An 11,380-nucleotide genomic window follows, 5' to 3' on the forward strand; every position below is an offset into this window, starting at 1 on the left:
CTTGCTTAGGAATTTGACATATTTTTAATGAAAAAAAAATTTTTTTTTTCTTTTTGAAACGGAGTCTCATTCTGTCACCCAGGCTGGAGTGCAGTGGACTGATATTGGCTCACTGCAACCTCCACCTCCTCGGTTCAAGCAATCTCTCACCTCAGCCTCTCCAGTAGCTGGGGATACAGGTGGGAGCCATCACGCCTGGCTAATTTTTATATTTTTAGTAGAGATGGGATTTCACCACATTGACCAGACTGGTCCTGAACTCCTGACCTCAGGTGATCCACCTGCCTCAGTATCCCAAAGTGTTGAGATTACAGGTGTGAGCGCCACTGTGTATGGCCAAAAAGTTTTAACGATTTAAAAATAGTAAGAATTTTTCAATTGGTTAATGATCATAGACAGACAACATTCAAACAAACAAAATACCATTTGATACTGAATAGTTTTAACATTTTAATTGTATTGCAAGAAAACTTTGTGTTGGAGATAATTACTTAATTTAGATCTGAATATATGTGCACTGGAAAGTGGCATTTTATGTTGATTACAAAAATGTATTTAGGCAATAGGCTTAGTTTTGACCAAGCCTATTTGCTAATTTTGGGAAGTTTTTTTATAAAAAATCAAAGAAGTGAGTGTAGTTTAAAGTACAAGAGAAAGAAAAACATTTTCTTCCTAGGCACTTTTCTGGTGGATGGATGGAGGATACATAGCTACAACTACTACTTCTAGATTTTTCAAGACAGTTCAAATTTTAATATTGCATTTTGAAACCATATTAAACCGTTCACTTTCATTTTTATTTCAAAATGTTTGGACACCACGGGGGGTAACAGTCTGACAATTTTAGGAAAATCTTACTTTTACTTTGATTCCAAATGTATTATCAGAGAGTTTCCAAAGGTGGCTTCCAAAAAATTTAGAATATTTAAGTAACAAAGAGTAATTGACTTTGGATAGGGCTTCTGATTGGCTTCAGAAATTTTATGAGATATGGTCGGGGTTTATAAAACCACAGAGAGACCTATTTTTGAAGCTTCATTGTGCCAGAACTACTTTGAAAATTCTTTCTTCCAACTTAAGACTTCATATAGCACATATATACTGATTAATTTGTAAATTAAAAAAGTTTATCACCTATTACTAGGACAGTATTTCACAATGTAGAATATACTTCTCCTTTTAAAAACATTTACTATACTCCTTTCTTCCTCCCTCCTCCCTCCCTCCCTCCCTCCCTTCCTCCCCCCTCCCTCCCTCCCTCCCTTCTTCCTTCCTTCCTTCCTTCCTTCCTTCCTTCCTTCCTCCTTCCTTCCTTCTTTCTCTCTCTCTTTCTCTTTCTTTCTTTCTTTCTCTTTCTTTCTTTTCTTTCCTTTCTTCCTTTCTCTTTCTTTCTTTCCTTCTTTCTCTTTCTTTCTTTCTTTCTTTCTTTCTTTCTTTCTTCTTTCTTTCTCTCTCTCTTTCTCCCTTTCTCCCTTTCTCTCTTTCTCTTCCTTCCTTCCTCCTTCCTTCCTTCCTTCCTTCTTTCTCTCTCTCTTTCTCTTTCTTTTTCTTTCTTTCTTTTAACAGTCTCACTCTGTCACCCAGTCTGGAGTGCAGTGGCGCAATCTCGGCTCACTGCAACCTCTGCTTCCTGTTTTCAAGCTATTCTCCAGCCTCAGCCTCCTGAGTAGCTGGGATTACAAGCATGTGCCACCGCAACCAGCTAATTTTTGTATTTATAGTAGAGATGGGGTTTCACCATGTTGGCCAGGCTGATCTCGAACTACTGATCTCAGATGATTCACCCACCTCGGCCTCCCAAAGTGCTGAGATTGCAGGCGTAGGTCACTGCACACAGCCTATATTTATATTTTCTAAGAAATTATTTAGGCCAGGCATGGTGGCTCATACCTGTAACCCCAGCACTTTGGGAGGCTGAGGCGGGCAGAGTGGTTGAGCCTAGGAGTTCGAGACCAGCCTGGGCAACTTGGCAAAACCTCATCTCTACAATAAATGAATAAATAAATAAATGAAACAAAAGTGAGCTTGGTGTGGTGGCATGTGCTTGTAGTCCCAGCTACTTGGGAGGCTACGGTGGGAGGATTGCTTGAGCTCAGGAGGTGAAGGATGGAGTGAGCTGAGACCATGCCACTGCACACCAGCCTGGGTGACAGAATGAGGTCCTGTCTCAAAAAAAAAAAAAAAAAGAAAGAAAGAAAAAGAAAATATTTAAAAATTGAATCAGTATGACAGGGCTTGTCAAAGCAACAATTAAGCAATTGGCCTAGAATATTACTTTGCACACCTTGATGAAGTTCAGATAGTAGACTCATTAAAATAACATAATGTTTTGTTTTCTACTCCTTTAAAGAAAAGGAAGCATTTTAGCAGTAATGGTGTAAATACAGGACATCCCTATTTCTTGCTTATTAAAGAAAATGTTGAAAGGAGACCTTATCTTCACTTGTTTGACATCCTTTTAGAAAAGACGAGTTTTTTAATTTCCTTTCTTTTTGTTCTTACAACTTTTAATTGGTTCATATGTTTTAGACCTCAGAGGACAATGCCATCTTTCATTTTTAATGTGGCACATTCCTAATATCCTAATGCCTATTCTTTGGGTACAATATAGGTAGCTCCTAAAACATGCTTGCTTTTGTGTAATACTTGGGTTGCACACATTTTGTGGCGGTTGTGACATACTTCTTATATATAAAATCAGGATTTTAAAATTTGTTCTCTGGGATTAATGTATATAGTTGTGCAGATTATGTGTATATTAGTATCATTATTATGGACTCATATTATGACTCTGAAGGTTTCTTTTAATGATGAGATCATACATGTATCTGAGATGGGATTCTAAAGGTTGCCACAGAAAACCCAACACTCAATTCATGTAAGGGCTCTGAAATCGAGAGCATTTCTGTTTGTATCTGATTTCCTGGTCTTGTATCTTTATATAACTAAGAAATTATGCAAATTCATTTAACCATAACCAACAGCCAAATCTTCCACAGGCACTTTGAGTGTATGTGCATGTTCATGAATAGATATGTTAAGGATTCCTATATTTGTAATTTCTAAACTTTTATGTCTAGACAGAAGAAAATACAGTGCAGTATTTGAGCATTATTTTTCATATGTGTGATGATAATTTGCAGGGACCATTTAGACAGACCTAAAATATGTGAATTAGATGTGGCACTTCTAAAGAAACTCCTTCCCACTTTTCTCACTCTGGAAAAAATAATTTACTCCTTTGTTTAACTATTTTTTTCTTTGACTCAAAGGATTCCATGATTTGTATATATTTTTCTTGTAGGTATTTTAAATAATATACCATGAAAATAATTAGATTCAAATTTAATTAGAAAGATATTTAACTAAGAATGCCACGTTTTGTCCAGGTGCAGTGGCTCATGCCTGTAATCCCAGCACTTTGGGAGGCCGAGGTCAGCAGATCACGAGGTCAGGAGATCCACACCATCCTGGTCAACATGGAGAAACCCCGTGTCTGCTAAAAATACAAAAATTAGCCGGGTGTGGTGGCAGGCGCCTGTAGTCCCAGTTACTCAGGAAGCTGAGGCAGGAGAATCGCTTGAACCTGGGAGGCGGAGGTTGCAGCGAGCTGAGATCGTGCCATTGCACTCCAGCCTAGGAGACAGAGTGAGACTCCATTAAAAAAAAAAAAAAAAAAAAAAAAAAGGCCAGGCGCGGTGGCTCAAGCCTGTAATCCTAGCACTTTGGGAGGCCGAGGCGGGCGGATCACAAGGTCAGGAGATCGAGACCATCCTGGCTAACACGGTGAAACCCCGTCTCTACTAAAAAATACAAAAAAAAAACTAGCCGGGCGAGGTGGCGGGAGCCTGTAGTCCCAGCTACTCGGGAGGCTGAGGCAGGAGAATGGCGTGAACCCAGGAGGCGGAGCTTGCAGTGAGCTGAGATCCAGCCACTGCACTCCAGCCCGGGCCACAGAGCGAGACTCCGTCTCAAAAAAAAAAAAATGCCATGTTTACACAGTATTCTTCTCTGATAGTGAGCTTCAAAATTCATAAATCTCTTTTCCTTTTCTTGAATAAAACATCATCTAAAATGTAATTGGAAAATAAAAACTTACCTATTGCAATGGAAGCAATGATAATATTGTTCATTGTATTCATTGTACATGAAGCACTACATTATGTGATTGATCAATTTGATCTTTAAATGACTTGTGTGGGCCATTATCGGGATTGAAAAGTCACAATGAACTGGATATTGTTTTTAAACTTAAAGAGAGCATTAGTGGTTTCCTAAATATTCCCAATTTAAGTTCATCTAGGCAGAGCAAGACCTTTTGCCAGTGTTTACGATCATGCTTCTATTATGTCATCCTACCTCCCTCAGTGTTCACTAGAAAGGGATTCAGAGGCAGCTCTCAAGGCCCTGTTTCAACATCATTTCGTCTTGCTCAGCCCACAGTACTGCATCTCTCTTTGCTGTACCTTTAATATCTCCCTCTCCACTGGCTGTCTCCCAAAAATGCACCCCTCGACCCTACCCCCTTCTCTAGCTATTAGTCTGTTTCTCCTTCTCTTCTTATTCAAGTTTCTTGAGAGGGGGCTACATTCAGTCCTTGCATTTTCTTATCTCTCTTTCATTTCTTTAGTATCTCTCTCTTATTGTACTAAAATATACATAAAACTTTCCATTGTAACTGTTTTTAAGTGTACAGTTATGTGGCGTTAAGTACATTCACACTATTCTGCAACCATCACCACAATCCATTTCCAGAACTTTTTCATCTTCCCAAATGGAAACCCTCTACTCATTAAACAATAACTTTCTATTCTGCCTCTACCTAACCTCTGGCAGCCACCATTCTACTTTCTGTCTCTATGAGTTTGAAAAGTTTCAGTGCCTCTTGTAAGTGGAATCGTATAGTTTGTCGTTTTGTGACTGGCTTATTTCACTTAGCAGAATGTCTTCAAGGTTCATCTGTGTTTTCTGTGTTCTCTATTATGACCCGTCTTCTCCATGTCATTGAAACATTCCTTGCCAAGGTCACTCATGACCCTCTACTTCCTCAATATTCTGGAAGATTGTCTTCCTTTTTCTTTTAGTGGCATTTAACTGCACTTGGTACTTTTTGATACTCTCTCTTCTTTTCACTTTTTATTTTCCTCTTTTGATTTTCTACCTACATTTCTAGCAATTTTTTGTACATTTCTAGCACTTTTGTGGACTCCTCTCTATCTTAAACATTGTTTTTCTCCTATGTCTCTGTACACTCAAAAGTATATGTTCCTTCAGTGATCTCATGTATTCCCGTGGCTTCCACCTACCACTTATGTATTGACTCTGACTTTTTATCCAACTCTTATTTCTCTCCTGAGCTTTAGAAAAAGGGTTGCTGGAGATCTTTACATTAAAGTTCCACAGACAAGGTGTTCAAAACTGAACTTACCGTCTTTCCCTCCAGATTTGTATCAACAAATAGTTGGAATCAACCTGAGTCATTCTTAAGTCTAAGTTTTCCTACCCATAACATGCAGTTGATTTCTTAAGTTTTCTTGGTTTTACCCACTTAATATCCCTGGAATCTGTGTTCTTCTATCCATCCATTCTTACCATTACTGCTACTTGTCAGCTCAAGTATTATTCTTTTTTTCTGGGATTACCACGTCACAGCCTCCTAATGAGTCTGCTTCTCTTCCTTCAGTTTTATCCCCATCGAACGAAATCCCCACTTGCTGCCAGAATGATCTTTCTACAAAGCAAATCCAATTATGTCACTTTCTGAATAGTTTTCAAATGCCTCCCCTTTGCCATCAGGAAAAAATCCAAATCTCTTAGCAGAACATGCCATGGTTCTGCAGGACCTAGCCTCCACTCACCTCTTCAACCTCAGCATTTGCTACTTTCCTTTATGCATTATGTGCTTCCACACACGTGATAAACCTCCCGGGACACACTCCCTTCAGACCCACCATAGCTTTGTATGTGGCATTCTCCTGGACAACTCCTACCAGTTCTTTAGGACTCAGCTCCAAGGCTGTCTTCTCCAGGAAATCTTCCCTGGAGGTGGGTATATGGATGCCATGGTGTGCTGCTTGCATTTCTCTATCTCCTCGGGACTGAAGCACAGATATCACTAACTGCTGGGAGTGTTGGTAATGGATAGATCTTGGCAACACTTAGTTCTAGAGATTGCCCTTGTTTGAAGAGAGCTTAAGGTCATGCTTTCCTTCCTAGAGCCAGCCCAGGAAAGACTACAATGATTAGTTGATTCAGAAATTTATACTTTTATAAGCCTGGTCCCATTGCTCCAGTGGGGACAACTCTGTAGGCCATTGTAGCTCCATAATTCTCCCACAGAAAGGCTGAGGACTTTGTGGCAACTACATCATAATCCCACTTCTCCTTTTGCCCAGTTCAGCTGTTTTCACTTCACCCTATAGGTGCTAATTCTGAAAGCAAGCCTCCTGCACACAAACATATCTCTGAGTCTTTTTCCCAGGGAACTGAAGAGCAGCACTGGGTTAGGACTCTTTTTTTTTTTTTTTTTTGAGACGGAGTCTCACTCTGTCGCCCAGGCTGGAGTGCAGTGGCTCAGTCTCGGCTCACTGCAAGCTCCGCCTCCCGGGTTTACGCCATTCTCCTGCCTCAGCCTCCCGTGTAGCTGGGACTACAGGCGCCCACCACCTCGCCCGGCTAGTTTTTTGTATTTTTTAGTAGAGACGGGGTTTCACCGTGTAGGCCAGGATGGGCTCGATCTCCTGACCTCGTGATCCACCCGTCTCGGCCTCCCAAAGTGCTGGGATTACAGGTTTGAGCCACCGCGCCCGGCCGGGTTAGGACTCTTAATACCACTTGCCTACTCTTATCACAGCTCTTAACCCCCACCCCTATCATAATTGTCTGTCTGTTTCTCTTCTCACAGCTCTTACCCCCCACCCGTATAATAATTGTCTGTCTGTTTACTTATTGGTCTATGCCTAAATATAGTGAGCAAACTAGAGAACAGGGATTTCAATCTTGTCTTTTTATCCTTATTTCCTTTTTACCCTGACTCATTAAATTTGTTTGAATAAATGAAAGCATAAATGAATGCATGAGAGATTTCTATCTTCAAAAGCGTTGGGGGCTTTCCTAAAATCAGCTCAGCCCTTCCTGAACATTATTTCTTTTTGGAATAGCCCCAGAAAATCTGGGTCATCTCTCCTAGGGTGTATTTTAGGTTTGTTGCTTTTCATGCTTCATGAAATTATGAGAAGCATGGATTTGGAGGTCTGGATTTAGAAACCTGGGTTGAATTCTTGGAGCACCATGTACTAACTGTGTGATTTTGGCCAAATCATATAACTTCTTCATGTCTCAGTTTAATTACCTGAAAAGCAGCACTATCTAGCCCACAGATACTGCTTGGTGGTAAATAAATGAGATAATATCTGTGTGAAGTGATGGCATATAGTAGATACTCGGTAAATTTTAGCTTCCTTCCTCTTTTTCTTCTTTTTAGATTGAATTTACCCAACTATAATAACTTGCAAATAAATAAATTATAGTAGTTTGGTCCTACTGAGATGATCTCAATAGCTCTCATAATCTTTCTTTTCCCCCACATGGCAGAAATCCATCATTCTCTGCTACTATTCTTATTTTAGAAGGAAAAAAATACCAGCTGAAATCATCTACTCAACAATGCAAGTCCCTGCTTGCTATAAATTTTATTTATCATGAGGCATCAAATTTGCTAGTGGCAAGAGGTGTGTGTCTAGGTGTGCCTCAGAGTGAATCAAAGGCAAGTAAATCACATGAATGTAATACTACCTGACAGGTTTCACTGATGTGTAGGAGGAGCTAAAATGATTAACATAAGGTCACAATGAAGGGTTAAAGGGATGGTAGCAAGGTATCCCACTGATTCACCCATATATCCAGTTTTCTTCTTCTCAGTACTTGGAAAATCACATTTCTTAGTTCCTTTGCAATTGGGTGAACCCTATGATGAGCTCCAGGCAATTGGTTGGGAGTAGAAGTAATATATCACATGTAGGAAGAAGTTTTTAAGAGCCAGTGATCAGTTCCCAGCTAGAAATGGTCTGTGATATTGAAGGATATAAATCCTAGACACTGTCCCAGACTTGGGGCAGATTTTTCTGCAAAAAGGAACTAACCTTTTGTTGTGTTAAACTCTGAAATATTCATGTTACTTATTACCACCACAAAGTTAGGCACTTCTAACTCATGCATTGGGTTCAGGAGAACTCAGGAAAATCTGAATAAATCATATATCTCAGGAAAAACAGGAAACACAGCCAGCTGTCTCAGAAAATAGAGCTGGAAGGTTATTTAGGATTATTGTTGATTTACTGCTCCACCACTAAAGTAACTTATCTTCTCCCTTTAGATCATCTCCTTTCTGTGTCTACTTCTGCTTCCACTTCCAATTGCCAGTTGTCTTTTTTTGCATCATTATATTTTACATATCTTGCAAATAGATACAACCCAGTAAGTACAATTTGGATACTGAATCAGAAAGTGCTCTTGAACCAGACTACTTCATAGGCTACTGGGGAGCCTAAAATGCACTTTCAGGTACCTTCCTCTGGTCCAATTAGCAACATCCATGGAGTTGGGTCCTGAAATACAAAACATGGCCATGTATCCTTGAGGAAATCTTGGGGCCTCTTCCTCCTAACAGGAGCTGTGGGTTGGAGTCCTGTTAGACAGGAGCTGTCACTATGGTAGGCACCATATTGGCCTGTTCAGTAAACTGGGATACAGACTTTTCAGGTCAGCGAAAGAGAGGCTATTATTCTGTCACTGTGACTGCTGGGTCTAGAACTGGTTATACAAATGTCTCGGTATTGACCTGGAAATTGGCCAGTGGCTTCTGGGTTGGGACAAAATTTTTGTTGAACTGAGAAGTCTTCCTAGATGAGACAGGAACTGGACCCTAGGTCAAATGCAGATTTCTTGCCTTTTGGATACTTCTTGGTCATGAACTAAATAGTCAAATTTGAGAAATGTTTTTGGTGGATAACACATACAACAGGCAATAATTTTTTCTTAGGACAATGTAATAATCAGTGACTTAACATTGTTTTGATGTTAAAATATAATTTATGGACTATTTCACTTTACCTTGGCATTTGGTTAACTCATAAATGTGAAATTAGAGCTTCCCTTTGTTCTTAATGTCACCATCCTAGTGGCTATTGTCTCTTTATGAATACTTTTTTTTTTAATGTAAGGTAGTCTGTGTTTGGTGTATATTTATTTATTTACCTTCTTAAAATGCTTACTACCATTTTAAACTCCACTCCTCAACCCCATCCTTTCTTGTTTAACCTTCTTTTGAGGCACCTTTTTTATTTTCCAAAGTACTCCATTGTCCTCTCAAATGGCTTCAGTGCCCCGATTGATCTGCATCTAACTCTCAGTCAAAACTGTTGCTGCCTCTGAAGTTATCTCCATTAGGGGATTAACAGCAAATAAGCCAATTAAGTGACTATACACTGAGTTACAGGTTTCGGGAGTTATCTGAAAAAATATATATATATAGATAGATAGATAGATAGACAGATTTTTTAAAAATCAGAGATATCTTCCTAATAGTCTTTAAATTATAACAGGTCATTCCTGATTCCTTTTAACAGTACAAACAGGATGGTGGTCTCCAACACTAACTCTTGGTTAGAGGTAGTGGTACAGAATAGGGATGGTGGACTTAATATGTTTTGGGAAACCATGACCATAATTCATATACTTTAAGAGACTATTATTTATAAAACTCATCTCTATTGCAGGGCTGCTAAGCTGTGAAAAATATGTGTCAAAAATTCTATTGGAATATGATACAGTTATACACCACATAACAGTATTTTGGTCAACAACAGGCTGCATATATGATGGTGGTCCCATAAGATTATAATATCATATTTTTACTGTATCATTTTTATGTTTAGATACACAAATACTTACCATGGTATTACAGTTGCCTCCAGTATTCAGTAGGCTGTAGCATGCTGTACAGGTTTGTAGCCTAGGAGCAATAGGCTATCCCATACGGCCTAGGTGCATAGTAAGCTATACCATCTAGTTTTGTGTAAGCACACTCTATGATGTTCACACAATGACAAAATTGCCTGACGATGTATTTCTCAGAAGGTATTCAGGTTGTTAAACAACATATGACTGTACATGGGTTGATGCACTATGGGGATGGAGTGGTGCAGGAGTAGAATGAGGGCTGAGCTTTCACTGAGACCAGGTTTGACTTCCAACCCTGCCCTTAATTAGCTGTGTAACCTTGGGCAAAGCATTTAACCTCTCTGAGCCCAAGGGTTTTCATCTGAAAAGTGGAGATAATAATGGCTATGAGCTTATTCGATGTTTCACCTAAGATATTGTAGATGAAAAGCTCCTGACACACAGCAGATGCCCAGTGGGTGTTAGCTGAATTTGAACCTACCTCCTTTTAAGTACCCTTTACACTTCAGGAAAGAGACTCCTGTCCTATTAAGGAGATTGATAGAGGACTAGAAAGAACTCTGTGGTTGGGAGAGAAAAAATCTTAGCCTTGACTGCCCAACCTCCTTTATACTATTAGTGCCTTGATAACAATTTGCTTGTTATTCCTTCCTCCCTTCACTAAATCATTAAATTCTGAGTTCCTACATTTTGTCAGGTACTAGGGATAAAAAGATGAATAAGATATATGGTCTCCATGGATCACAGAGTCAAGTAGGGAAAGAAAAAACGTAAGAAAATAAGAAGTGTTAAACTGTTACTCTGAAAAAATGTGCAAACCTTTTCATTAAACAATTTTTTAAAGGTAGATTCCCAATAGCAGCTATGATTTGTAAAATGTTGTAGAAACATGAACAATTTAAAGTAAATGCTATCACAAAGCAAACTGCCTTCAACTTTTCTCTCTTGTTAGAGTTAATTTTGACTTTGGCATGAGGACACATTTTGTTTTTCTTCTGCTCGCACAGTGCATCTGCTACCTTCTCTGTCAGGCAAGTATAGAAAGTAAATCGTCAGGCAAGAAACAGTAAGCACACATCTAAAATCTGAAGCAAAATTGGTAGGGATAATTTTAGCTCTACCTGCATATGGAATAATGTAACTATAGAACTCTTTGTTTTTCTGATGAGGCAGCATGGTACAGTCGGGAAAATACAGGCTGAGGAATCAGAATATAATCTAAATTTTGGCTTTACTAGTTTTGTGGGCAAATCACTTAACCTCACTGAGCCTCAGTTTCCTCATTTGTAAAAATGAGTGATAATACTTATGACATTATAGTAACAATTATAATATGTCTATACATAATAGGCCTTTAATAAATATTTTTATTCAAACCCTAGAACACACACAAAAAAATAATTTCTCAACCCTTAGGTAA

The sequence above is a fragment of the Trachypithecus francoisi genome, unplaced genomic scaffold, assembly GCF_009764315.1.
Source record: "Trachypithecus francoisi isolate TF-2019V2 unplaced genomic scaffold, Tfra_2.0 Lachesis_group17, whole genome shotgun sequence".
Taxonomy (NCBI): domain Eukaryota; kingdom Metazoa; phylum Chordata; class Mammalia; order Primates; family Cercopithecidae; genus Trachypithecus; species Trachypithecus francoisi.